The sequence below is a fragment of the Oryctolagus cuniculus genome, chromosome 12 (assembly GCF_051225735.1).
Source record: "Oryctolagus cuniculus isolate XC-2025 breed Fujian yellow rabbit chromosome 12, ASM5122573v1, whole genome shotgun sequence".
Lineage (NCBI taxonomy): Eukaryota > Metazoa > Chordata > Mammalia > Lagomorpha > Leporidae > Oryctolagus > Oryctolagus cuniculus.
Genome location: NC_142878.1, coordinates 107,945,478 through 107,972,324, shown reverse-complemented (window position 1 = coordinate 107,972,324; position 26,847 = coordinate 107,945,478). Strand labels below are relative to the sequence as shown.

At 61.5% G+C, this 26,847-nt stretch overlaps 1 protein-coding gene across 5 annotated transcripts in view; it reads left to right on the top strand.

Moving 5' to 3' along the window:
• The window catches only part of LINGO1 (leucine rich repeat and Ig domain containing 1), a 162,561-nt gene that overhangs the window by 92,851 nt on the left and 42,863 nt on the right, over positions 1-26,847 (top strand). For 3 of the 5 annotated variants that reach the window (XM_070054639.2, XM_070054643.2, XM_070054641.2), the window contains one exon: positions 10,737-10,921. The gene's annotated coding sequence lies outside the window, so the exon portion shown is untranslated. Of the gene's footprint in view, positions 1-10,736; positions 10,922-24,094; positions 24,171-26,847 lie in introns of those variants that run through there. The other 2 variants (XM_070054642.2, XR_016218429.1) reach the window with 2 other exon arrangements.

The following is a 26,847-nucleotide window of genomic DNA, read 5'->3' as shown; positions in this document are numbered from 1 at the left end:
AGGTTGCACCTGCTCATGGCCTCACTGAGAGGAGACCGGAAAGCTAGGGCGCTGGGTGCTGGCATGCGACCCGTGTACCGTCAAGACTGCCCAAAGGGCAAAGTCGCCTTCCTCCCGAGCCCCTGGGGGCAGGGGGGTGGGGGGAGGTGGGTGTGGTCTCCGCCTCCTGCAGCTGGACACCACAGAGGGTAGACCGTGGAGCTGAGAAGCATTGTGTGTCCATGGAGGAGGGCCCCAGAGCGCCAGCCTCCTCCCTCTCTGCCATGTTCCAGATTCTGCCCCTCCCAGCCCCGAAGCCTTGTGCAAACCAAACGTATAGGATTCCTGGCTCTGTGACTCACACCTGCCCTCTTAGGCCTCCTGACCCCATCTGGCCTCAGCCTGTGGGTGGCCTGTGGCCTCGCTCCAGGCCCCTGGCCCTGCAAGCCCTGTGGGGGCTCCTGGGTACCCTTCCACTTTGGGGAATGGGAGGAGGCTGCAGGGAGACCCCCTCGCCCTCCCTGCCCCTCCCTTCCTCACCCCTCCTCCTGTCCAGCCACCCTGGCCCTGGGCCTGGGCAACGTGCAGCCCCTGAGAGGGGAGCCCCGAATCCCGTGACTTGCGCCTAAAACCCTCTAGCCACTCCAGCCTTGGGCACGAACTGCGTTCTGGATCCATTCGGGCCCAAGTGTGAACCCCTGACCTGGGGCCCGGGCTGTAACCTCCTCGCCCCCAACCTTGATTTCCTCACTGGCCTTGGGAAACAGGAGCCCCGCCCACGGCCCTGTTGCTCACTCTCAGGGAGGGTGGCAGACAGACGGCACCGTGGCGTCCCCTCCTCCTTCTTCTCCCACCTCTGCCTGCCAAGAGCCCCAGCCCGGAGCCTGGCACGTGGGTGGGGATGGGCTACGGGAGACAGGAGTGGGGGCTGCAGCCGGTACTCAGCACCGGTTTCCAGCAGGGCCTCTGCTGTGGCCACGTGCAGACTGAGCTCGCCGCCTCTGGCCTGGCTCTGGAAGATTCCCGCCCCCACTTCATCCCACTCAGCTCAGCCGCGGTGGTGCCAGGGTGATGCTGAGAGACTCCGAGTAACGCAGCCCAGAGACCCTGACCACGGTGGCCCCTGCCTGCAGCTGCCACACCCCAGTGCAGCCACACATCATTTAGTGGGGAGGCAGGCTCAGCCTCAGCTCCAGCTCAACTAGTCCGGGCATCAGCTCACATGGCCCCTGGCACAGCAGAAGTGCCCAGTGTGCCTCGGCCGCGGTGGTGGGGCTGGTGAGAGCTCGCGATGTAGCAGAGCAGCCGAGTTCACAGGAGAGGGAGGTGAGAGCCACGCAGCTGAAAAGCCACCACCTCCGGAAAGGCTTCCAGGCTCTGCCCCTTCTTCCAGGACGGTCTCCTTCCTCTGACTTAATTCCGTTTCTCTCCAGGGCAGGGCCTGGCACACAGGAAGGCGGATCCCCAGCTGGGATGGGTGGGTTGGAGGCAGCAGCTACAGGAGCAGGTTTGCTGGCCCAGGAGGCCTCACCTGTCCTGGGACTGAGCTGGGGTGCACCTTGCCCTCAGTGCCCCCTCCGTGGGCTGCCCCGCCGGCCGGCTGAGTCCTGAGGATGCTAGCGTGTGGGTGGGAGTGGGACCTCTGCCCTCTGCCCTCTGCCCTTGGCCTTTGCCGTGCTGGCCCCTGCTCCTGGGGGCACCTACAAAGTTCCCTTCCACCCTCTTCCTTTCCCTACCGGGGCTGGCAGGCAGAAATCTGAACTGGTTACCGTGCTGCCGGCCGGTGAGCAGTTACACTCAGGTCAGTAAGTTAACTGAGCACCCAATGAGTGTGCTCCAGGGCCCAGGGCTGCTGTGAGGAGCAGACGAGACCCTCCTTTGGCCCAGAGTCCAGGGTCCCGTCACCAGGCAGCAGCAAGGGAGAACCTGTGTGTGTACCTACTGCATGCAGGGATGATGGTCTGTGTGCACCTACTGTGTGCAGGGATGATGGTCTGTGTGCACCTACTGTGTGCAGAGGGTTCATGTGCACCTGCACACAGGGGTTAGGGTTCATGTGTACCTACTGTGTGCAGGGGTGATGGTTCATGTGTACCTACTGTGTGCAGGGTGAGGATTCATATGCACCTACTGTGTGCAGGGTGGGTAAAGGTTCATGTGTGCCTACTGTGTGCAGGGTGAGGATTCATATGCACCTACTATGTACAGGGATGATGGTTCATATACACCTACTGTGTTCAGGGTGGGTAAAGGTTCATGTGTGCCTACTGTGTGCAGGGGCAAAGGTTCGTGTGTGCCTACCATGCGCAGGCAATAGGCTGATGCGTTTGCCCCCAGGCCACTCGTGCTGCCAGGACTGCCTGGGTTTGCTGATGAGGAGAGCAGGGCCCCAGTAAGAGAGAGAACGCCCAGGTCCTCAGAGCCGGGGCAGCCACTGGGAGCAGGGTCTGGAGGTGAGGGAGACAGGGGAGGGGCTGACCAGGGGCTCCCGCCGCAGCAGTGCGGGTGAGCTCAGGAGGCAGCCAGGCTGTTCTTGGCATTTACCAGCACCTCTGCAGCCCCGGGAAGCTGCCTCCAACAAGCTTCTCCCTGCTCGGTAGCCCCCTTGAGCACAGAGCAGCCTGGGACCCTGCACAGGGCATGCCCAGGGCAGTCCACAGGTGGTCTCTGCTGTCCACAGTCCTCTGCTGTCTGCTGGGGGCTCCCTGTTCCCAGCCCCTCCCTCTCGTTGCAGCCACCTTAGGGGACCCAGCCCAGTGCCTAATCCCCTGATGGGCCTGTGTGGCCCCACTTACCATCTGGCCATGCCTGCATGCCCTCTCTTGGGCCTAGTGGCCTGCACCCTTCAGCCTACAGCCCATGGGGGTCAGCACCCAGCAGGCCCTGCCTCTGTCCACCTCACGGTGCTCCCCAGGAGGAGGGGCACCAGACCAAAGCTTGCCCTGAGTGCCCATGACCCAGCTCCCAGTGGACACCCCTCTCCACAGCTGCCATCGACCTCCACCCCCACCAAACTCTGGGGGACATCTGGGTCCCCAAGCCAGGGACCGTTGCTGGTCACCCCCCTACGACTCTGGGGCAGCCTCTCTGGGTCTCAGTCTCCCTGTCTGCCGAGTGGACCAGAATGGTGCCTGGAAGGTGGCAGGTGCCCTGGACACTGGTGGCTAGACCAGGCAGGTGTTTACTGAATTCATGAACTGAGCGAGTAAGGAGTGCCTGGCCTTTCTGTCACGCCTCCCAGAGTTTGACAGTGGGGCTTGGGTCTGAGGCTCAGCATGGCGTTGTCACGGTCAGTGTCGTAACCACTGCAGATCCTGCCTCCCATATCCCTCCTGCCCGCCCCTCCTCTCTAGCCCCGGCCCTGGCAGCCCTATCATGTCCTCCTGCTCACCCACCCACCCAACCACTGCCTCCCAACCCCTCCCAGGTCACCATCCTGCGTGCAGCAGCATCTGGAATGATCTCTCCACAGCACACACGGGGCCCCTCTGCTCCCACTCAAACCCTTCAGGCTCCTGATGGCTCCAGGGTGAGAGCTGACCCTCAGGGGGTGCGGGGCAGGGCCATCTCTGGTTACAGGCCGCTCTGATGCCGCTGGACCTTGGCATAGGCCACTTCCCCACTTCCCGAATCAGCTCCTTTTCCTTCAAGTCCCCTTAAAAGATCCCTCTCCTGGAGGCCTTCCCTGCCCCCAAGCCTGGATTGGGCCCCCTCCCGCTGTGGGCTCCACTGCCCTGCTTCACGCCCAGGATAGAATGAATGCGTGAGTGAATGAATGAATGAGTGTGTGAGCAGGCAGCCCTCCTGGGCTGTCCTGGCTCTGCTGGACCTCGGGCCTGCAGCAGGCAGCACAGTGCACCTGCCCTGCCCTGGGGGTGGCCTCTTGCCCTGGAACTGCCCCAGCGTGGCCCTCCTGGCCCAGCCACTAGCCCTGCGGGGAGGGGTCCTGGGCCCTCAGTTGTGCCAGGGGCTCGCTGCAGACTGAGGGCGACAGAGGTGTCCCAAGGGGCAGAGACCAGGCTCTGGTGCCCGTCTGGTACCCCATTCCCACCACACAGCTGCAGCCCCCGCACTGCCCTGTGCTGGCCCACAACTCCACACTACCCTGAGCCTGTCCATGTGCCTGGCCAGTCCTGCCGAGGGGGTCCCTCGTCCCGGGATTGCTGGTTCCCTGGCGCTGCTGCCACCCTGCCACAGGCCCAGCCAGACCCATGAGGCTGGCACCTCTGCTCCAGGCCTGCAGGTCCATCCAGAGTCCCTGGTGACCAGTCATGGGGTGGGGCCTCAGGAGGAGGAGGAAGTGCTGCCTAGTTCACAAGGTGCTCCTGAGAGACCCAGCCTCTCACCCCCACAAACACCGGAAGCTGGGATAGCCTAGAGGACACGATCTAGCCCTAGGAGCCCAAGGTGGGAGAGACCCAAGCTTGGAGGTCAAGGAGGGAGGGCTTCCTGGAGGAGGTAGTGGTGCCCCTGGTGGCCACTGTGTGCTGGGCCCTGCACCCTCCCCGGCACGGCCAGCCCTTGCTGGGTGCGGGAAGGGATGGGTGTCATTAGCTCCGTCTAACAGGCTGGGAAGAAGCAGATGGTCCAAGAGGCTCGGGGCCATGCCCGGGGCTCCCCACTGACCAGTGCTGTTGCTGGCCCTCGACCCCCTAGCCCGGGGCTGGCATCATTTCAGGGAGAGCCTGGGGAGGGGAGGGAGGCTGGCGCCTGCCACAACCGGCACCAGGCAGCTGCTGACTGTGACTTCCCAGGGAGGGGGTGTTTGGGGGGGACGGCTCTTTGAGTTGATCCTCTCCCCCCACCCCCGCCGTGGGAGAGCCCGCACGACGCCGGGTTCCCGCCGCCCCTCCCCAGAGGCCCCGGTTTGCTTGTCAGGGGATGAGTCCCCATTATACAGAGATATTTAGCCTAATAGGAGCCGACAGATCGTTCAGGGCAGTAATGCACTCCGGCTTCAAGCGTTTAGTTTCCACGGCCTGAACTCCCAGATTAAAGGCTCCGCGCCCGCGCCCATGACCTTGACTGCAGTGCTGGGGTAGGTCCCTCCCACTCCCCCCCACCCCGGCCCCTTGCTGGCTGCTTCTCTTCCTCCCTCTCCTCTCTCTCTCTCTCTCTCTCTCTCTAAGAAGAGTATTTTTCTTCTGAAATGTGCTGGAAGGCTGTTACTTAAGCCGTGCGTGCTCTGGGGACGGCCGCCGACGCTTCGCTGCCAGCCAGCCACAGCCCTGCTACGTGAGACCCAGCGGGCAGTCGGGCGGGGCAGGTGCCTTGCCCAGGGCCGGAACTGGCCCCTTTCCTCCCTCTGCCCAGCAGGGGGCTCCTGGGGCCTGGATGTCCAGGTGCGAGGGGCCGACGGCCGCTTGGTGGTTCTGCAGCACCTGGCAGTGGTCAGGAGGGCGGCTTCCGGAGCCTCCTTCCGCCCCTCGCGGGGCTCGCTTGTCACTCATCTGTCCCTGCCGCTGTGCCCTGCCTCCCTCTCCCTGTCCCTCCTGCCTCCCGCTGGCTCTCGTCTGCTGGCCAGGCTGCCTGAGCGAGTGGCTGGCACCGCCGCAGAGGCAGCAGGGAGCTGGCGACAGCTCCGGAGGTTTGGGATCTGCCGGTTCTGGGTGCAAACGAACCCAGTGGTTTCTGTCCAATGTAAAATTTTGCTGTGTTTTTAATGAAAAAGAATGTTTATGACAGGCACGTTAAAAACTTGTTTTTCCTTATGGGAACTTGAGTCCCGGCTCCAGCTCCTGATAACACAGACCAGAGGCAGTGGCAAGGGCTCAAGGGATTCTTTGAGTTTGGGCGAATTCCTTAATGCTGTGTGGCTCCCGAGCTGAATGGGGTTCAGCGTGGGAGGCGGCCGGGGTCCCTGCTAGCTGGGTGCAGGTGTGAGGTGGTAGCACTGCCCTGGGCGGGGGAGCGGGGGCTTACTGAGCCCAGTTCTGGGCCAAAGCCTGAGGTTTGGCTCTGGTCTTGTTTGTTTGTTTTTAAAGATATATTTATTTATTTGAGTCAGAGTTACAGAGAGAGAGAGAGAGAGAGAGAGAGAGAGAGAGGTCTTCTATACACTGGTTCACTCCCCAGATGGCCACAACGGCCAAGGCTGAAGCCAGGAGCCAGGAGCTTCTTCCAGGTCTCCCACGTGGGTGCAGGGGCCCAAGCACTTGGGCCATCTTCTACTGCTTTCCCAGGTGCATCAGCAGGGAGCTGGATCAGAAGTGGAGCAGCGGGACTCAAACCAGTGCCCATGGAAGGTGGCAGCACCGCAGGGGGTGGCTTTCCCTGCTGCGCCACAACACCGGCCCCTTCTCTGGTCTTTGAAGGAGCCAGCTTAAAGAGCTAGGACAGGACCACCTGGGAAAGACCGGGAGCGGGGGAGGAGTAGCTAGGCCGGGGTCCCTGTCCCAGAATCCGGGGAAGTGAGTGAAGAGAGCCTCTTGGCTTGGGGCTGGGGGTGCTGGCAGCCGGGGAAATGTAGGGGGGAATGCTGGGGGTTCTTGTGCCCTCGGGGACAGGGGTGGCCGGGTGACTGCAGGCAAGGCAAGAGAAGCCCCTAGTTTTGAGCCTGAAGAGGGACTCTGGGGCTGACGTGCCGTGAGACCCTGGGCCGGGCCTCAGTTGCCTGTCTGCTGCGTGGGGTTAGTCGTGGCTGCCCCTCCAGAGTCTGGGACGGGCAGAGCTGTGGTCCTCGATGCTGCAGCAGTCGGGCTGTCACTCCAGAGATGCGCACAGCCTAGCCTTGCCCCATACATGATGGGATCACAGGAGCTCAGGGCAGAAAGCGCCACCCCTCAGCTCCTTAAACTGAGTGAGAAGCCCCACCCCCCCACACCCCATGGCGCAGTCCCCTCTGCTGACTGGCAGGGAGCTCGCTGCTCGTGGGCTGAGCGGAGACCTGATTCTGCAGACCCTGTTCTTGCTGCCCCGTGAGGGCCTCGTGGCTCCATCAGGGACCTGAAATCCTGAGCAACCCCCGAGGCTTCTCCAGGGGGCACAGAGTTGGCCGTTTCCCGGTGGGACCCTCTGTGCAAAGCCCACTTAACGAAGACTTTCTGGCTTGGCCCATGGGTGACAGACGTGACCCTGTGTCCTGTGCTGGTCACCCTGGCGCCTTGGTCTCCTGGCCATGAACTGATTCCCACGGCTCCACCAAAGCCATGGGGCCCTGGCCAGTCTGTGCAGCTGGCTCCTGGAGCTACTTACAGGGCCCAGCAGGTTCTTGTTACTTTTTTTTTTTTTCAAGATTTATTTATTTATTTGAGAGACAGAATTAGAGACAGAGAGGGAGAGACAGAGACAAGTCTTCCATCTGCTGGTTCACGCCCTAAATGGCCACAACAGCTGGAGCTGTGCTGATTCGAAACCAGGAGCCAGGAGCTTCTTCCAGGTGTCTCACATGAGTGCAGGGGCCCAAGGACTTGGGCCATCCTCCACTGCTTTCCCAGGCCACAGCAGAGAGCTGGATTGGAAGAGGACCAGCTGATACTTGAAGCGGCACCCGTGTGGGATGCCAATGCCAAGGTGAAGGCCTAACCTACTACACCACAGTGCCAACCCCAGATTCTAATTACTTTAAAATTATTTTCTAAGTATTGGAGAGCTCCCATCCTCTGTTTCACTCCCCAGGTGCCTGTAACAGCTAGTTCTGGATCAGGGCGAAATGGGGAGCCGGGGACACAATCCGGGTCTCCCACGTGTGTGGCAGGGACCTGACTACCTGAGCCATCGCCCGCTGCCCCCCAGGGCCTGCATTGGCAGGAACTGGACCCGGGGACTCTCGTGTGGGATGTTGGCATCTTAACTGCTAAGCCAAGCACCTGCTGCCTTCAAACTTTCTCGTGTCTTCTTCGGCCCCTTCACAGGGCAAGAGGAAGGCTTTCAATAAGCCCCCGCACCCCTGCTTCTGGATTGCCCCCTTCAAGGCTCCTCTCACCGGAGCACAACACAGCTCGGTGTGGGGGGGCTGTGGGTGGCGCTTTAGAGACCTGTGAGACCACAGCAGTGAGTGAGGGGTCAGGCTGGGGCTCTGCCTGCACCTGCTCTGTGCTTCCTGCATGGTCTCTGACAGGTGTGCGGGCTGTCCAGGGCCCCTCTGCACCCTCCATCCCACTCTGTCCTGCCTTCTTGGAAATCGTCTGTCTTACCTGTCCACCTGGTGGGGGGTCCGATACCCGTGTGCCCCTCGCGGGACTGGGCGAGACAGCAGGGGCTGGGAGTAAAAGATGCACCCCGGGAGGTGGGCCGCCGGTGGGCAACTCGTCTGCTCGTCACCTTTCAGCACTTACTTCAAGGGGAGGGGGATCGGCTGCACCGCAGTGCCAGCCCTCCCTGGGCACTCCTCAGCGAGGAGGACACCGCTGGCCGTCCTGGCTGGAGCCCTCCCTGAGGACTTTTCATTGCACTTGGCGTGAAATCCGGAGCCCTGGGGCCGGCATTGTGGCGCCGTGCATGCCATGTGGGCGCCAGCTGCTCCACTTCCGATCCAGCTCCCTGCTAGTGGGCCTGGGAAGGCAGCGGGTGGGCCCCTGCACCTGCGTGGGAGACCCAGAAGCAGCTCCTGGCTCCTGGCTCCTGGCTTTGGAGCAGCCCAGCTCTGACTGTTGCTGCTGTTTGGGGAGTGAACCAGTGGATGGAAAACAGAATTTCTCACTCTCTCTCTCTCTCTCCCTCTCCCTCTCCCTTTCCCTCTCCCTCTCCCTCTCTCCCTCTGTGTGTGTGTGTGTATCTTCTTGTAACTCTGCCTTTCAAATAAATAAAAAAGTTTAATAAATCTTAAAAACCCCTACACACACTGAAGCCTTAACTTGGCCATCAGGGCCCCACCTCCCTCTGCTGCTCTGTTTTCTGAAATGGAAATCAAATGGGAAAATGGGACCTCTTGCCTGGTCCCCACTGCTCCCCTCCCCAGGGCTCTCACAGTCTGTGTAAGTCTGTGTGGTAGAGACTGTGTGTGTGGATATGTGTGTGTAAGTGTGTCTGTAAATGTGTGTGTAAGACTATGAGCCTATGTGTGTGTGTGTGTGTGAGAGAGAGAGCCTGTGTGTGTGTGTAAGACTGTGAGCCTATGTGTGTAAGCCTGTGTGTGGATGTGTGTAAGTCTGTGTGTGTAAGACTGAGCCTGTGTGTGTGAACCTGTGTGTGTAGGTGTGTGTGAGCCTGTGTGTGAGCCTGTGTGTGTGTGTGTAAGTCTGTGTGTGTAAGACTGAGCCTATGTGTGTGTGAGCCTGTGTGTGTAGGTGTGTGTGTAAGTGTGTGTGAGCCTGTGTGTGTGTGTGGGTGTGTGTGAGCCTGTGTGTGTAGGTGTGTGTGTAGGTGTGTGTGAGCCTGTGTGTGTAGGTGTGTGTGAGCCTGTGTGTGTGTAGGTGTGTGTGACCAGGAGAGCTCGTGTGCAGCTTCTCTGAGCTGCGGCTTCTGCATCTGTGAAATGGGCTTGTACTCGGACCCCTGGAGCTGCGGCGGGGCGGGGGCAGCCTTGGGGAGCACGTTGCCCTGTGCACGGCTGCAGCCCACCCTCCCCCCAGCCGGTTCTGGCTCTGCACTCCGTGTCGGGGGACGTCAGTGCGCGTCACCTGTGGTGCTCTGCTTGGCGCTCGCGATGGCAGAGGGGCTGAGACTCACGTTGGCTCCCCGCCCGCGTCTTGCTGTGATCAGGAACTGCACATCTCGGAGTGCAACCTTCTGAGGGGTGTTGTGCCCGGGAGTCTCTGGCTGAGGGACGGGGTGGCAGAGGCTGGGGAAGGTGGGCCGACAGCCCCCTCCAGGGTGACACTCCCTAGGCCCGTGCTGCGCGTGACTGGGAGCAGGAGACCACCGTCCCATGGGTGCCGTGCGGGGCTGGCTCTGGGGGCCACAAGATCGGGGCTCCAGCTTGGCCTTTGCTGCCTCCTGGCTGTGTGAGGATGCGCAAAGCCCTTCCCTCCCTGGACTCGGCTTTCTCAGGTGGACAAGGGAGAGTGGACGCCGCGTCGCTGCTGCCTATGGCTGTTTAGGTTTAAATGCAGATTCATTAAGATAAAGCGATGCTTGGACCATGCGCTCCCTTCACACCCTCCGTGTGCTGGCTGCCATGGGGACCGCGCAGGTCCAGGCACGTCCTTCGCAGTGGGCGGTTCCAGTGTCCGGAGCAAGTCTCAGGCCCCTCTGGGGGTACAGCTGCCCTCAGGGTGGGGTTCAGGGCTCCCCTCTTCCCGCCTCTTGATGGAGCCAGAAGGAAGGCGAGCAGCCAGACCCCGGCCAGGCCTCACCAGCAGGGATTCCCCCAGGCCAAGTGCCCATGCCCCGCGTCCCTCCAAGGGCTCCCAGCCTGGCCTGGGGAAGGAAGCGTGGGCCCCACAGGGGGCAGTCCCCAGCCAGGGCTGGGCCCGTAGCAGCCTGGAGTCCTTGACCCTCAGACAGGAGGGCACAGGCAGGGCCTCCATGGCTCTGAGGCCCTGCAGGAAACACCACCATGTGTCCCGTGGGTTAAGTGACTTCCTCTCTAGAATCTTCTAGAAATCTGGACCAGAGACCCGAGAAAGGGGGCTGCCCCTGTGGACACTGAGCTGCTGCGGCTGCCTGGGGCCCAGGCCTTGGTCTCCCCCTTCCATCTCTCAAGAGGAAGACCTGCATTTGCTGCCCCCAGGCTACCTGGGGGAGTGGGGGCCTGGGGGTGGGGTGCAGGGGTGAGGAAGGGAGGCCAGACTTGGCTGACTTGGCATGTGGCCCCGCCCCTCTGTCTCCAGTCTCCACCCACCCTGCCACTCACTCCTGCTGGTCTTCTTTTCCAGGGACCCGGTGGCCATGTCCTGGCTGCCCTGACTCTGGCTGCACAGCCTCCCGCCCACGCCTCCTGGGCTCTGACTGCGTCCACCCTCAGCCAGCACCCCCCCCCCGCCTCCTCCTCACCCCAGCCTGGCCCCAGGGGACTCCTGCAGCTTTGGGACTCCTGCGGCAGGGTACAGCAGCGGTCACGGTAGGTGGCATCCCTGTCTCACTCTCTCCCTGGCCCTGGGGATGCCCAAGCCATCTTGGTCCCTGAGTCACCTCTCTGGACACTGTGTCTGTCGGGGTCCCTTCAGCGGTGAGTAGCAGAAGCCCCCTGTTTCGGTAAAGTGAAGTCGTTGGCTCAAATGACTCATGTTCCCCAGCAGGGTGGGCTGCAGGCAGGGCCTGATCCAGCGTTCACACGTGGCCGCCATTCCTTTCCACGTGGCGCTGGACATGGGGCAGCGCATGTCCAGATTTTACACTTGGGCTCTGGTAGAGACAAAATCCGCTCTTCTGATAGACTGAATCAGCGTCCCCAGGGGACATGGAGGGGCTGGTGACCAGGGCCTGTGATTCCTCTACTGGGAGAGCAGGGCTTGGGGCCCTGCTGACGGGAGAAAGGAGACTCCACCGGGGAGCTGAGGCCAGTATGCGGTGGATGTGGACACGCTGTGTGTGCCTGGACAAGTCCCTGTGTCCTCCCGAGCTCCGGCCTGTTCACGTGGCAGGGACCTCACTGGCAGGGGTGCTGTGGAGCCGCTGGAAGCACGGCGTCCAACAGCGGCTCAGCAGACCCGCTTCCGTTCCCCCCCCCCGACCCCCTCTCCAGGGGGCTTGGGCACCCCTGCTGTCTTCAGGCTTGGAAGGGGCTGTTGGGCAGGGATCCAGCATGTGATCTATTGAGGGTGGCCTCTCAGGAGAGAGGAGGAAGGAAGGGGTGAGGGCTGGGGCAGCGGCCCCGTGAGGTCATTGGTGGGCACCCCAGGCTCACCTCCCAGGCAGGGCCGGGCTTTGGTGTGGCTCGGCCAGGTGATTTGTGCTTGTGCAGGGCTTGGGAGAGGGGGAGCCACGTGAGCAGCAGCCACGCTCCCGGCTGCTGGGGGATTCCCAGGGCCCCACCATTCAGTCCAGGGAGGCAGGAGCCCAGGCCCTGAGCCTGGCCAGGGCTGAGTGCCCTCGTCACTGGCCCTGTGGCTTTTGCTCCTCCTGCCAGCAGCACTGGTTCCTGCTAGCACTGCGGGGAAGGGGGGGGGCGCTGGCTGCCCTGCTGGGAGTCTAGTGATGGGGGACCCTCAGCCCCTCCCTGGAGGAGCCCTTCCATTTGAGGTCCCTCACTCCCTCTGCCCCCTGCCTGTCTCCTCTCCTCCCCTTGCACCTTAGCCCCTCTCCCTGCTATGCCCCCCTTGCCCTCTTGCCCGCCCTGTCTGTCAAGGCCCAGTTCAGGTCTCCTCTGCCCCAGGAAACCAGGCCCGACTGCCTTAGCCAGCGGTCACCTCCACCAGTCCACCTTCCGGCTCTACCCTTTCTGCCGACGCTGAGACCTGGCGTGCTTCCTCATGAATTCTCTGTTGGTTGCTGCACCGTGCCCAGGGCCTCTGCTCTCTATGCCTGGCCTGCTAGGAAGCTCATATGGCCCGAGTCTGACCCACACTTGGAAGCTGTCTCTGGCTTCGGCTTCTCCTTCCCTGTCCTTGTCCTTGTCCTTATTCCCGCCTGTGCTGTCAGAGTATCCTCACAACGTCAGACCCTTTGGACCCTTCCGGGGGGGCAGAGGCCACCGGAATCGGCTGTAAGTGACAGCAGCCAGATGCGGGCCCTTCGCCCTCCCGGGGGCGGCTCGGATGTGGGTCTCCCCCAGGCCCAGGGCCAAGCCCGCCCGGGGCGCCCAGGGAATCGCGAAGAGCATTGCTCTGCTTCCAGCCGCTTCCCTCCCTCCCCGTCTTATCAGAAGCTAATGAAAGAGGCTGGGAAACCCAATCCTCTGGTAATTAAATTTACTTAACGGGTATTCAAGTGGAGTAATGAGAAGTTTAATGCAGTGATTAGATTTTTCTTTAATTAATTAAAATAAGAGCCATGCTTCCTGCCAGCAAGCCGACTTGACCCTGTGCCCGGAGTGGCGGGCGGCGGCACAGGGGCTTGGAGGTGAGCACCCCCTTGGGCAGGGGTGCCGCCATCTCGGGAGTGAGCCTGCCTCCCACGTGCACTCAGTGAGCCCCCGGTCTGCTCCTGGTTCGGGCGGGGCCCTGCGTGTGCCAGGCTGGGACCAGTCCCGAGGCACCCATGGCCAGGGGGCCGGCAGCCTGCACCCTCAGAGGGCTGAACTCCAAGCCAGGCTGGGGTTGCCTGCAGGAGTGCAGAGCGAGGTTGTGGGCACCGAGGTGGGAGCCAGCATGTGGGTGGCCGCGTGCCAGCGGCACTGTCACCGCAGGTTAGAGGGCCTAGCTGTGCCTCCGTGGGGGCCGGATTGTCTGGCCTCGTGGAGGCAGATACTAGGATGAGGGTGCAGGGAAGGTGAATCCCAAGCCCTTGTCCCCTTGGCTTGGGGACGCGTCCACGGCAGGCAGTACCTCTGCCCCTAAGCCAGGAAGTGCTGGGCTCTGATGGTGGCTGGGCCAGAGGGACCCTGGGCATCCCAGCGCAGCCGTCTGAAGTGGGGTAGCCGGGGACGGGGAAGGCACACCAGCGACCCTGAAGGTGAGCCAGAGGCAAGGTGCTGTTTTTGAAACAGTGGGCTGAGTGAATGGTGAAGGGTTCTGAGCCTTTCACAGTGGGGGTCAGAAAACAACCCTCATTGAGCCCTGACCCCAGCCCCATGCTGAGCCCTGAGCCTGGTCCTGGTCCTACAAGGATCCCTGATCCCAGCTACACACTGAGCCCTCCCTCCAGCTCCACAGTAAGCTCTGATCCTGGACAGTCTGAACCGTGGTCCCGGTCCTACATGGAGCCCTGATCCCAGCTACACACTGAGCCCTGACCCTGGACAGGCTGAACTGTGGTCCCGGTCCTACACGGATCCCTGATCCCAGCTACACACTGAGCCCTGACCCTGGACAGGCTGAACCGTGGTCCTGGGTCCTACATGGAGCCCTGATCCCAGCTTCACAGTGAGCTCTGACCCTGGACAGGCTGAACTGTGGTCCCGGTCCTACACAGATCCCTGATCCCAGCTACACACTGAGCTCTGACCCTGGACAGGCTGAACCTTGGTCCTGGTCCTACATGGAGCCCTGATCCCAGCTACACACTGAGCCCTGACCCTGGACAGGCTGAACCGTGGTCCCGGTCCTACACAGATCCCTGATCCCAGCTACACACTGAGCCCTGACCCTGGACAGGCTGAACTGTGGTCCCGGTCCTACACGGATCCCTGATCCCAACTCCACACTGAGCTCTGATCCTGGACAGGCTGAACCGTGGTCCCGGTCCTACACAGATCCCTGATCCCAGCTCCACACTGAGCTCTGATCCTGGACAGGCTGAACCGTGGTCCCGGTCCTACATGGAGCCCTGATCCCAGCACCACGCTGAGCCCTGACCCTGGACAGGCTGAACCGTGGTCCCGGTCCTACACGGATCCCTGATCCCAGCTCCACACTGAGCTCTGATCCTGGACAGGCTGAACCTTGGTCCCGGTCCTACATGGAGCCCTGATCCCAGCACCACGCTGAGCCCGTTGTTGTTATGGCTACAGAGAAGGCAGGTGTTGAGTGGGGGGAGAGGAGGAACCTCCCCGCTTATCGGTCCCCACACCGGCTCTGCCGCCTGTGGGCAGGACTCCTGTGCCAGGCCTCACGCTGGGCTCCAGAACGGCTGGGATGAATCAGATGTGGTCGCTGCCCACAGGGCCGGTGGGGGAGGTGACGGGCAAACAAGTGATGACAGCACCCAGTGATCAGCGCTGAGGGGGAGAGGCCCGGGGGCCGCAGGGGCCGTGGAGCTGTGTTGAGAGTGTTTCTCCGGCAGCAGGTGGGAGGCGGGACCAGGGAGGAGGCTGAGTCGGCACCGTGAGGCGAGGGGGCGGGCACAGGGCCTGGGCTGACAGCTGACACTCTTGTGTCTTCCGAGAACTGGCTGAGACCCCAGGGACTCACCTGTGGGAAGGTGGACGCCTCACAAGGACAGCCTTTGTGGAAGAGGAAGCATGGACGCGGGCACGTGTGTGAGGCCGCACGGCGCGTGCAAGTCCCCAGCCTGGCCACCCTCTAGCCTGCACCTGTGGTCCTGGGAGCGAACCCACTCTAGGTCTGAGCCAGTCTAGGTCTAGGTCTTCTCTTCTTGGCTGTTCCACCTGCACCGTGAGCCCGGCTGGGCCCTGGTGGAACCCGGCCGGTCAGACCAGCCCTCTGGCTGCAGCAGGGGTCCACAGAGCAGGGCGAGGGTGGTGGCTGTGGCGGGGCAGAGGGCCCAGGACAGAAGGCCTCCTGGTCCCCAGCCCCGTCTGGCATCCACGTGTCTGGATTCCCTCACACTCCCTCGTCCTCTTCCATGGCCTGGCCCCTCCTGAGTGGCCTGGACAAGCCCCGCCCCCCAGTCAGCTGCCCTCCACCCACCTGGGGAACTCGAGACCCTGCTCAGTCACGGGGACTCAGGTCAGGTCTCCCCCGCAGGTGGCAGGGGGAAGCAGCAGGAAGCTGGAGTCAGGAGCCAGGGCGGGGGCTGGGGTCAGACCCAGGCACATGGGCATCGTAACCGCCAGGCTGAACACCTGCCCCTGAGTTCACACTTTAAACACAAGGACAGCCTTGACTGCTTTCCCTGGGGCGGGGCCTGGAGGGGCACATGTCCACACAGGTTTGCTGGCAGGTGCGCCCCTGCCTGGGTTCCAGGTCTCGGTCTGTAGGTACCAGAGCCCACCTGCTGCCCAGTGCGTTCCGATCCTGGGCCCGAGCCTCCCCCCACAATCCCCTCCCCTCCCTTGCTGGATGGGCCGCAGCTCCTTCTCCCTCCATCTCTCTCCGAAGACTCCCAGCATGCCCCGCTCTCCTCTGTGCTCTGTCAGTCTGTGACTCCTTCCCCGCAGCCCTGCACTCCCCACCCCTACCTCCGTCACCCGCATCCCCTTCCTCCTTCTGGGCCGAGTCCCTGCGGCTGCGTGGATGCCAGCTCTGGCTGGCTGCTGGGTGGGGCTGGGGCCGGACTCGGGCCCCAGCAGCCTTCCCACTGCTCCCCCTGGCTGCGCTCGGGTCTGGGTGCAGGAACGAGGCCAGCCCTGGGCCTGGGGCTCACAGGCAGGTCTCAGCAGGCTCAGGTGCATGTGCCAAGCTGGCTGGAGGGCTGGAGGGGGCACTTTCTTGCCTGCTCTGTTGATGACCGGCTGCAGTAACCGCCCCATGCCTCAGTTTCCCCAGCTGTTAGGTGAAGATGAGCCTCCCTGAGAGGGTGCCTCGTGAGGCCATAGTGACCTCTGTCACCAAGAGGAGCCATGGCCCCATGAAGCCGGACTGTGGGGGGTGCTCGGGCGAGTTTCTGGGGAGGGCGACATGTGAGGAGCGACTTGAAACGCCAGGTGCAGGAGGCAGGAAAGAGACAGAGGCGCAGAGCAGGTGTGGGGAGCGTCCAGCCCGCGGAGTCACGCGATCCGGCCCTGCCAAGGCAACGGCAGGTGGGACTTGCAATCCAGTACTCCACAGCAGGCCTACTATTGTGTGTAGGCTTATTTATTCATTTGAGAGGCAGAATTACAGAAAGACAGGGAGAGACAGGGAGAGGTCTTCCATCTGCTGGGTCACCCCTCAAATGCTACAACAGCCAGGGCGGAGCCAGGCGGAAGCCAGGAGCCAGGAGCTTCAGCCGGGTCTCCCACGTGGGTGCAGCAGCCCAGGCACTTGGGCCGTCCTCTGCTGCTTTCCCAGGTGCGTTAGCAGGGAGCTGGATCGGAAGTGGAGCAGCCGGGAGGTGAACCAGTACCCATACGGGATGCCGGCACTGCAGGTGGGGACTGTGCCCACTACACCACAGCGCCGGCCCAGCCAGCTGATTTTTAAGTTGATAATTTTGTATGGCCCGTGAACGACATTATAAATTTCTGAAATACCCAAAAAACTTCCACACTCCTGCCACAGAACAAAACCAGGAAACCTCAGAAAACTCATGGGAAAACGGGATGGAAAGATTAAGTTGATTTCGGTGGAGAAATTTTGAATTCCACGCAGTTTTTTTTCACACTATGCATTTCCTGCAAACTTTCTGAAGACACCCGGTAGGCGTGGGTTTCAAATTTTTTTTTTTTTTTGCAGCAAAACAGACTTATCTTCTAGTTCCATTTCCCACACACTTTTTCGAGCTACCCTCATATTTGCTCAAGCCAAAAAATTGTGATGACACAGCAGTGTGTCCTGTAAAGCAGGAGACCTCTGCGCTTCCGTTAGTGGGGCCGGCGGGAAGAGCGGCGCCCGCCTACGGCGAGAAAATTCAGCCGGGAGACGGAGGGGAGCGGTGGGCAGGGCAGCAGGGTGTCGTGGGGCAGGGCAGCCGTCAAGTCGGCTGGGTGTCTCTCTGGATGGAATCAGAGAGAGAGAGAGCACCCCGCCATTCGTATTGGGTTTGAGAGGGGCAGGGTCCAGGTCTCCCCACTGTTTCTGCTTCTGCCTGCCCTCTTTTCTGGGGGCACAGGGTTTGCTGGGGGTGCAACAGTGAGATGAAGTTCCTCCCAGGGTGTTCTTCTGCCCAGAGCTATCAGGCTGGGAAGCCCACCCGGCACGGGCAGAGGAGACTCCTCCAGGGTGCGTTCCTTGGGGGAGGGCTGGGAAGGTTTCGCCACCCAGGGTGATCAGACAGGGTAGCCCACTTGGCACTGGACAGAGAGGGTTCTCCTGGGGAGCTTTGCCTGGGGGGAGGCTGGGACCCCCTGGAAGATTATCGCGGTGCGGGCAGGACTCTGAGTGTGGGACACGGGGCTGCTCCGAGGCTGCTGCGCTCCCATCCACAGGTGCCATGCGTTCCTTGGACCAGCCACACACGTTGGCTAATTTCTGACTTCCTCCCCAACACTGCTGTCCCACTCTGTGTGGGGCTGGCACGTGGGCTCATGGGACGCCAGCATCCCGTGTTAGAATGCCAGGGTTCCAGTCTCGACTCAGCTTCCCATCCGCCTTCCTGCTAATGCAGGCCCCGGGAGGCAGCCTCTTGCCGAGACGGAGTTCCTGGCTCCTGGCTTTTGGAGAGAAAGAGTTACTTTTTGGAGAGACGGGGGAGGGGGAGACACAGAGAGAGCTCTTCCATCCGCTGGTTCACTCCTCAGACGGCTGCAGTGACCACAGCTGGGCTGATCTGAAGCCAGGAGCCAGGAGCTTCATCTGGGTTTCCCACGTGGGTGCAGGGGCCCAAGCACTTGGTCCATCTTCTGCTGATTTCCCAGGTGCATCAGCAGGGAGCTGGATTGGAAGTGGAGCAGCCGGGACTCGAACAGACACCCACATGGGATGCCGCCATGGCGACGGCTTTACCACTGTGCCACCGTGCCAGCTCCCAGCTTTTCTCTCGGCACTAACACTTCGGAGACCATCTCTTTGTGGATCTCCACGTCTTGCTGACTGTGTGAGATTTCCCACGGGGCAGATTTCGGGCTGTGTGGTGCTGGGGGCAGGTCCGCCTGTTCGGCTCGGACGTGAGCGGCCACCTTGCTCTTCCACAGTGCGGGGCCTCCTTCTGCTCCTGCCCGGTGTCCGAGCAGGCCCATTTCCCCGCAGCAGCCTGCCCACCAAGCACACAGACCCGGAACCACCCGGCTTCCCGCTGGGAGGCCGCGCGTGCTCGGGGTGGCGCCGGCGTCGCTTCCTTGACTTTCCCCTTTCCTCTGGACGGTTCTCTTACGGAGATAAAGGAGCTGTTAGTATTCTTGGGATTTTGCAGCTGTTGTCTGGTGTGGGAACATCTCCCTCCCTGCTCTTGTTCTCTGTAACTGTGTCAGTTTGTGGCCTCCACGTGGTCAGACCCGCCAGCTTCCTCCGTGCAGCCTCGGGTGGGGGTGGCATGTGCAGCCGGCGGGCAGCCCCCTGCGGGGTTTGCTGGGGCGGGAGGAGGTCAGCTTTGGGACTGGGTGGGAGAAGGGGAGCAGGAGCATCTGAGACCCTTGTGCCCCGGTGGGGGCAGCGGAGAGCTGCGGAGAAGAGGAGCCTCGAGACGCTCTCCGGGATTGGAGGTGCTGTGGTGGGTGCGCGGGAGCTGGGGGAGCTGGGGTGCGCGGAGCTGGGGAGGACACTGCCTGGGCTGGGCTCGGGGGACGCGTGTGCGTGTGAGCACACGTTGGCACGCACACGTGTGTGCAGAGGCACGTGCTTGGGGATCGTGTGGCTCCATGTGGATCCGCTCGTCTCTGCCAAGGGCCGGTGTGCCAGGAGCCACACGCACACACACACTCATACACATCCATGCACACTCACACACATGCACATACAACACACATTCAAACACATGCACCACATATGCACACACATTCATACAGACGCATACGTACACAACACACACACACACCCAGACACAGCACCCACATACAACACGCATGTACTCACAATACTCTTGCACACCCACAAACACATTCACATATATACATGACACACACATTCATACTCACACGTACAACACTCACACACACACATACACACACACAGCACCCCTGCCCTCCTCCTGTGGGACACGGGCGAGTCAGCTCTTGGGGCCAGAACAGACTCCAGGGCCCCATCCACCACTGTGATGGCGATGGTGGTGGCCAGGATGACGAAGGCCCTCACGCCCTCACCCTTGCCCAGTGTCTTCTCAGCCCTCCCTCTGCCCCTCACCCCTTCCCACTCCAGTGCATCCTCAGCTCCCAGATCCCCCTTCCACAGGGGTCTTGGAGCCTTGGCCCTGTTTCGGGCCCCCAGTCCCTGCAGACAGGGGACTGACTACAGCCTGGTCACTTGGCAAAGACCATTCAGGGGAGCCTGTCCCCCTGTGTCCAGGTGCACCTCCCCGAGCCTGGGCACTCAGCCCAGGAGCTGGCAACTGGACGGCCACATCCACATTTAAGTCCTCTTCCTCCTTGAGTGAGGGCATCCAGGTGCCCTTTGGAGCTGGGGGTCTGAGCTGACCCCAGGCCAGCTGACCCCTCCCCTCTGGCCCCCAGCCGCTCTGCAGCCCTGACTCTGGCACTGGTCACTGTCAGCTTCCATGGGCAGGAACACAGCCAGCAGTGCACGGAGTCCAGTGAGAAGCGATTCCTTTGCCAAAGCCCTTCAAAACACAGGAGTCACCACCCTCCCCACGCATGGGGGCCTCCACGCAGAGGAAGTCTCGGGCCGGGGAGGGAGGGGCTGTTGGGGCCTTCAGAAAGTTCGTGAAGCAGTGGAATTGGAAGAAGTGTATTTTGGTGCAGCTCAAGTTTGAAGCGCATGCCACGACCTGCGTTTTCCAAAGACTCCCCAAAGTCCTGCGTGGATTTCCTTGTCTGTTTTTTCGTTTGCACCACAGAGGCGAGAGCCTTTCGAAGTGCACTCACAGGGCTGCGTTGTGTCCCTCACGCTCTGCATCCCAGAGCCCGTGAGAGAGGGTTCCTTTTCTAAAAACATTTTTTTTTTGACAGGCAGAGTTAGACAGTGAGAGAGAGAGAGACAGAGAGAAAGGTCTTCCTTCTGTTGGTTCACCCCACAAAATGGCCGCTGCAGCCAAGGCACACTGCACCGATCCAAAGCCAGGAGCCAGGTGCTTCCTTCCGGTCTCCCATGCGGGTGCAGGACCCAAGCACTTGGGCCATCCTCCACTGCACTCCCGGGCCACAGCAGAGAGCTGGCCTGGAAGAGGGGCAACCAGGACAGAATCCAGCGCCCCGACCGGGACTAGAACCCGGGGTGCCGGCGCCGCAGGCAGAGGATTAGCCTAGTGAGCCGCAGCACCTAAAAACATTTTTATTTATTTATTTATTATTTGCAAGGCAGAGAGACGGAGGTAAAAACAGACAGACGAGATCTTCCATCTACTGGTTCACTCCCCCAGATGCCTGAGTCAAGGTCAGGCCGTAGCCAGGAGCCTGGAACTCAGTCCAGTCTCTCATGTGAGTGGCAGGGACCCTCTGTCTCCCAGGGTGAGCATCAGCAGGAAGCTGGAATCAGAAGTGGAGCCTGGAATCAACCCTAGGTGTCCCAGTACGGATTCAGGCAGCCTCGGTGGCATCTTACCCACTGCGCCAGACGCCCACCCCGGAGAGTGCTCTTTGTGACGGCTCTGCTGGAAGACCCAGAGCCGAGGCCCCCAGGCCTCCACCAAGCCTGTGTTTGTTCCAGGAGCTTCTTCACTTTATGTTTTATTTATTTATTTATTATTTATTTATTTATTTTTATTTGAAAGGCGGGGAGACAGTGATAAAGATAAGAGACAGAGACAAAGATCTTCCATCCACTGGTTCATTCCCCAAATGCTCACAACAGCTGGGGCTGGGTCAGGCCAAAGCCAGGAGTCTGGGTCTTGTGCACGGGCAGCAGGGACCCAAGTACTTGAGCCATCACCTGCTGCCTCCCAGGGTGCACCAGCAGGGAGCTGGATCAGAAGTAGAGCTGTGACTCAAACCCAGGCACTGTGATGTGTGAAGCGGGTGTCCTAGGTGGTATTTTGACCACTACACCAAACACCTGCCCCTTTCTCCACTTTGTTTAAAAAGACTTATGTATTTATTTACTTGAAAGCCAGAGTTACAGAGAGGAAGAGAGGCAGAGGCAGAGAGAGAGAGAGGTGTCCCATCGGCTGGTTCACTCCCCAAATGGTCGCATGGCCAGGGCTGGGCCAGACTGAAGCCAGGAGCCAAGAGCTACTTCCAGGTCTCCCACATGGGTGCAGGGGCCCAAACACTTGGGCCACCTTCCCCTGCTTTCCCAGGTGCATTAGCAGAGAGCTCGATTGGACATGGAGCAGCCAGGACTCAAACCGGCCCCCATATGGGATGTTGGCACTTGGAGACAGCAGCTTAACCCGCTATGCCACAGCGCCGGTCCCCCGCCCCTGCCTCCAACCCAAGCCCTCTCTCCCAGCACGTCCCAGTACCCCTGCAGGGTGCCATGCAGTCTGACTGAAGTTCAAAACCAGAAAGTCCCTGGGATGCACATGGAGAAGCATTGGCATCAGTCTAGTGCTCACGGGGGCAGGAAACGCCTTGAGTTTCCCGGGAAGCCCGCAAAATAGAAGCCTTGTAGGATGCCTGCTTGTGTGTGTGTGTGTGTGCACGTGCGTGTGTGCACTGCAGCCCAGTCTTACTGTCTGGGGAAGTGCCAGGGGTGTTGATAACACCCAGGGCGTTCCCTGCATCACCATGAGGGGCTCCCTCTTCTCCCCAGCCCCTGTGCAGTCCCGAGGGAGCACGCAGCGTTGGAGGTGATAATTGCCGGAGTCAAGTGTTCCGAACAGGAGCTGCGGTTGAGCTGGCAGCTCCTTGTCGCTTGCTGCTCTGAGGCCTGGAGGGGCTTCTCCCCCCCCCCACGCCCGCGAGCTGTCCGTCACGGTGGCTGCGTTTCTGAGAGCTGCTCAGACCCCAGTCAAGAGCAAAGCCCTGAAGACACCCGGCCTTTGTCACAGAGCCAAGTTCAGGCCGTCGGATGCAGGCCAAGGCTCCGACCTTGGGGCATCACAGAGACACCGGCCCGGCCCCAGCTCCCTCTGCTGTCTCCTGCTGGCAGGTCCCCCTGCAGGGCCTGGAGGCCCCCCCCCCCGTCAACCTCGGGACCGAAGTCTTAGTTAGAAGCCGCACGTGGGGCTGAGTGCCGGCACCCAAAGGGGTGCTCGAACCAAGTGCAGCCGGGTCAGTGCCCCACCCAGGGGCACGGTGGGCCAGGTTGTACTGTACCAAGTCCTTGGGAGCCCTTGGCACTTGGTCAACACGCTCCCCTCTTTGCCTCTTTGCCGTGGGAGCTCACAGCACCTGCCCAGGGTTGGGGGTGGGCAGCGGGCCACATGGTCACTTGGGGACCCAGGCATCTGGCGCATGCGGTGGAGAAGAGGAAAAGGCTGCCCACTGGACCCTACGTGTCTCGGCCCAGCGGTGCCAAGCGTCTCTCTCGTTCACGGGCCATTGGCCAGGGCTTCTGGGATGGCCCAGTTAATTGTCGGGGGTGGGAGGGCCAGGGGTGCACAGGACCTGTGCTGGCTGAAGGCAAGAGCCCGAGCTCCACTCATGCCTCCCATGTGGGTGCAGGGCCCACGCACTTGGGCCGTCTTCACTGCTTTCCCAGGTGCATTAGCAGGGAGCTGGGTGAGCAGTAGAGTAGCGGGACGGGAGCCGGCACTCATACAGGATGCTGGCCTCACAGGCAGCAGCGTAACCCACTGTGCCACGGCGCTGACCCCACACGTGGGTCTTTTCAGTGGCTTTAGTTAGTCTCTAACACCTCGAGACAACCCTGATGTCCTTCAGCTGGTGAATGGCTGAGCAGTGGAATACTACTCAGGCCTGAAAAAGAAGGACATTTGGGTCTAGGACATAGCACAGAGAACTTTTAACTGCGCCGTGCTGGGTGCCCAAAGCCAGACTCGGGGCTCCTGTAGGTGCTGCGTTTGCAGACACCCTGGGACGGGGAGAACCAGGGGCTGCGCGGGGCTGGGGGCTGGGCTAGTGAGCACAGCACGCGGGGCGTGGGGGTAGAGTTGTTCTCTGCCTCCATGGCTACTGAGGCTCCCCGCAGCGTGCACGCAGACCTGTGTCCAGGAAAGAGCAGAGAACTGCAGGTGCGTGGCCCCTCAGTACACCTGGCTGGTGGGGGCTGTGTGGGCTGTGGAAGGAGGAGCCCCTGGCACAGGGCAGGGAGGGCTCTGACCAGGCCCCTGAGCTAAGAGGCCGGCAGGGCGCCCCGAGTGGCCGCGGATGGGGGAGCAGCTTCACAGCACCCTATGGGCCAGGTTTAGGGGCTTCCTGGGTGTGGTGGGTGCCGCTGAACATGGCAGAGGGTGAGCACGGATTGGGGGGCCAGGGAGCCGGGAGAGAAAGGCTGCCAACGGAGGGGTGGGGGCTAGTCCCCAGGCTGAGGCGGGAGGAGTGGTGGGGCACAGGCGGGGTCCTCGCACACTTTGCTGAGAGTGTTGTGGGGGAGGGGGACAGAGCCAGACCTTCTGGGTCAGGGGGCGCTGGGAGCTAAGGACAGGAAGTGACGGGCAGCGTGGGAACCTCAGGGTGGGCTGGGTCATCCCTCGGTGCATTTGTGCCTGAACAAACCTTGCAGAGAACTGGGGAGGATGTGAGTGGGCAGGGGGCGTGGCCAGGGCCTGGAGCCCCCGGCAAGGGGCATTTGCTTCTGGGTTGGGGGTCAGTCCTGGGCTGGCCGCCCCAGGGGACTGTGGGGAGGCAGCACTGGGCCCCGCAGTGCCTGGGGTAGCTGGGAGCCCCATGCTGGCCTGCACTGACCTCCTGCTGTCTCCACAGTGCATGCTGGGCCACGGCCAGGCTGCCACGCCCCCGCCTCCAGAGGCCCATCTGCCTCCCGGTGCCGTCTGACCAGGTAGGGGAGGCCGGCTGGGAGGGCGAGGGGCGAGAGGGCCGGGGCCCCTGAGCCAGGCTGGCCCTCCGTGTGCAAGCCCCTGGCAGGGCAGCGGTGGGGGGCATAGTGTGGGGTCTGAAGGCCCCAGCCTCCGTAGGGACTGCCACCTTGCTGGCCTCCAAGTGGTCCCTGCAGCCTTGGCCTGGCTCTCACCTGCTTGCCATCTATGGTTCACTTGTGCCCACCTGCCAGCCTTCGGCTGTGGACTCTGCCCACTGTGCAATGGCGCTGTCCGGCTCTGGGGTGGGGGGAGCTTCTCCCAGCCCTGGGGACAGTGTTCTTCTCCATAGACCCTGAGAAAGGGCATTTGTCCCCTGCCCGGTGCCAAGTCTCCCAGGACTGGGATGGGGTGGGGGCCAGGGTTGCCAGAAAAAGCACAAGTGTCCAGTTGTATCTGAACTTCAGGGAGGCGGCCAAGGGCTTGTTAGCGCGAGTGCTGTCCCAGTATAGCCTGCCACATCTGATGTCATTTGCTCAGTGTGGCCACACTAGGGGGCTGAGCCCCAGCCTCTCTCCTGCTGTGGCCTGTCCTCCCTGTGGACCCCCTGGGCCTCCTCACATCAGCTGCGCAGGTCAGCAGGCATTTTCTGCTCTCTGGGGTCCCTGGGGCACAGACTGAGGGGTTCTCACTGGAGCCTGGGGCTAGGGCTGCCGTGGGGCTCATGGTCCTGGTGCCCATCTGTCCCGGCTGAGGTCATGGGGCAGGGTGGGCTGGCCTTGGGATCGGGACCAGGCACGGAGAACTGCCCATGAGCTGGGACCCCAGAGTGCTTGGGGCACTGGGCGGGGATGGGCATGGCTCTGGGCGGGGCCAGAGGCTGTCTCTCCTGTCGCAGTGTTTTCTCCCTGGGTGGAATCCTGTTTCTGATTATTTAAGGTAACACTGGGCGCGCGGGGGGGGGGGGGGGGTGTTCAGAAAGTTCGTGGAAAATACACATCGTGAAAGAACGATGCGCGGATTTCAAACCCTTCCTGCACCCAAATCAGCGTCTCTCTGAATTCCATTTTCCTCAGGCTTTTTGAAATGCCCCCTGTGTCTGAGTGTACCCTCCCTCGCTCCCCACCTCCCTCGAGCTATTTAAGGCGTGCCGTTCAGTTCTTCTCGAAGTCTCCCGCTCCAGCTCCCGAGTTATACACAAATCCTACCAAACTCTTGTCATACACTTTTTAAAGAAAGATATTTATTTACTCGAAAGGCAGACTTACAGAGAGACAGAGGGAAGGACAGAGAGAGAGGTCTTCCATCCGCTGGTTCACTCCCCTGATGGCCGAAACGGCTGGAACTGAGCCAGTCCGAAGCCAGGAGCCGGGAGTTTCTTCCTGTTTCCCACGTGGGTGCAGGGGCCCAAGCACTTGGGCCATCTTCCACTGCTATCCCAGGTGCATTAGCAGGGAGCTGGATCAGAAGTGGAGCAGCTGGGACTCAAACTGGCACCGGTATGGGATGCTGCCCACTATAAACACCTTTTGAAAGGAGAAGCCTGGGTGTGCTCGGACACATGGTCCTCCCAGGTTTTTGCCTGTCCTCCCCATCCTTATCAGGATGGCCTGTGAGTCACTTACTCATTGCTACCCCTGCCCGTGGCCATTTCTGGCACTTGGCTGTTGACCAGCCCCCCTCAGGGAACCTGTGGGTTCACACGTCTAAAGCGGACCGGCAGAGTCGGAGCCACATGCATTTCTGCATTTGACCTGTTCTTTAAAAATTGTTTATTTGGAAGTCAGAGTTACAGAGAGGAGAGACAGAAAGAGAGATCTTCCATTTGCTGGTTCACTCCCCAGGTGGCCGCAACGGCCAGAGCTGGGCCAGGCTGAAACCAGGAGCCAGGAGCTCCACCCGGGTCTCCCATTGGGTGGCAGGGGTCCAAGTACTCAGACCATCTCTGCTGCCTTCCCAGGCCACCAGCAGGGAGTTGGATAGGAAGCAGAGCAGCCGGGCCTCGAACCGGCGGTCAAATGGGATATTGGGCTCACAGATGGCGGCTTAACCTGCTGCGCCATAGTGCTGGCCCCTCGGTTGGTTCTTAATGCCACCACAGCCCGGGCACAGGAGGCCCCATCCCCTGTCCCTTGCCAGCCACAGCGTTTTCAGTTCCCCGAGATCTCTGCCAGCCGGCCGGGTTAAGAGCGAGTTTACCCGTCTCTGGTTGCTAGCGGGGTGGAGCCAGCTCGTGTTGGCCATTTGTGTTTCCTCTTTGCTTGTGGCCATGCACACAGTGAGCGTTTATTGAACACCTACTATGTGTTGGGTGCTGCTGTGGTTAGGGACCAAACAAGTGAGCAAAACTGATGGGCAAAACACTTGCTGTGCGGAGCTGTGGCTGTGGTGGAGACAGCGAGGAGAAGCACGCGTCCGGGAAAGCAGTGTGGGGTGTGAGTGCCAAGTGCTGGGGTGGGGGGAGCGCAGGCCTGGAAGACGTGAGCCGTGGGGTGTCTGGGGGAGCGCGTGCCAGGCAGCAGGAACAGGGTGCGTTGCAGACTTGAGCCAGGAGAGGCCTGGCTCGTGCAGGACGCTCCAGGGAGGCCCGTAGCTGGAGCAGAGTGGGCGGTGCTGTGAGAGGCAGTGAGTGCAGGATCCGGAGTGGGCCCAGGGCCGCCCCAGGGCTGTGGCATCCAATCAGAGGGAAGCAGGAAGCAT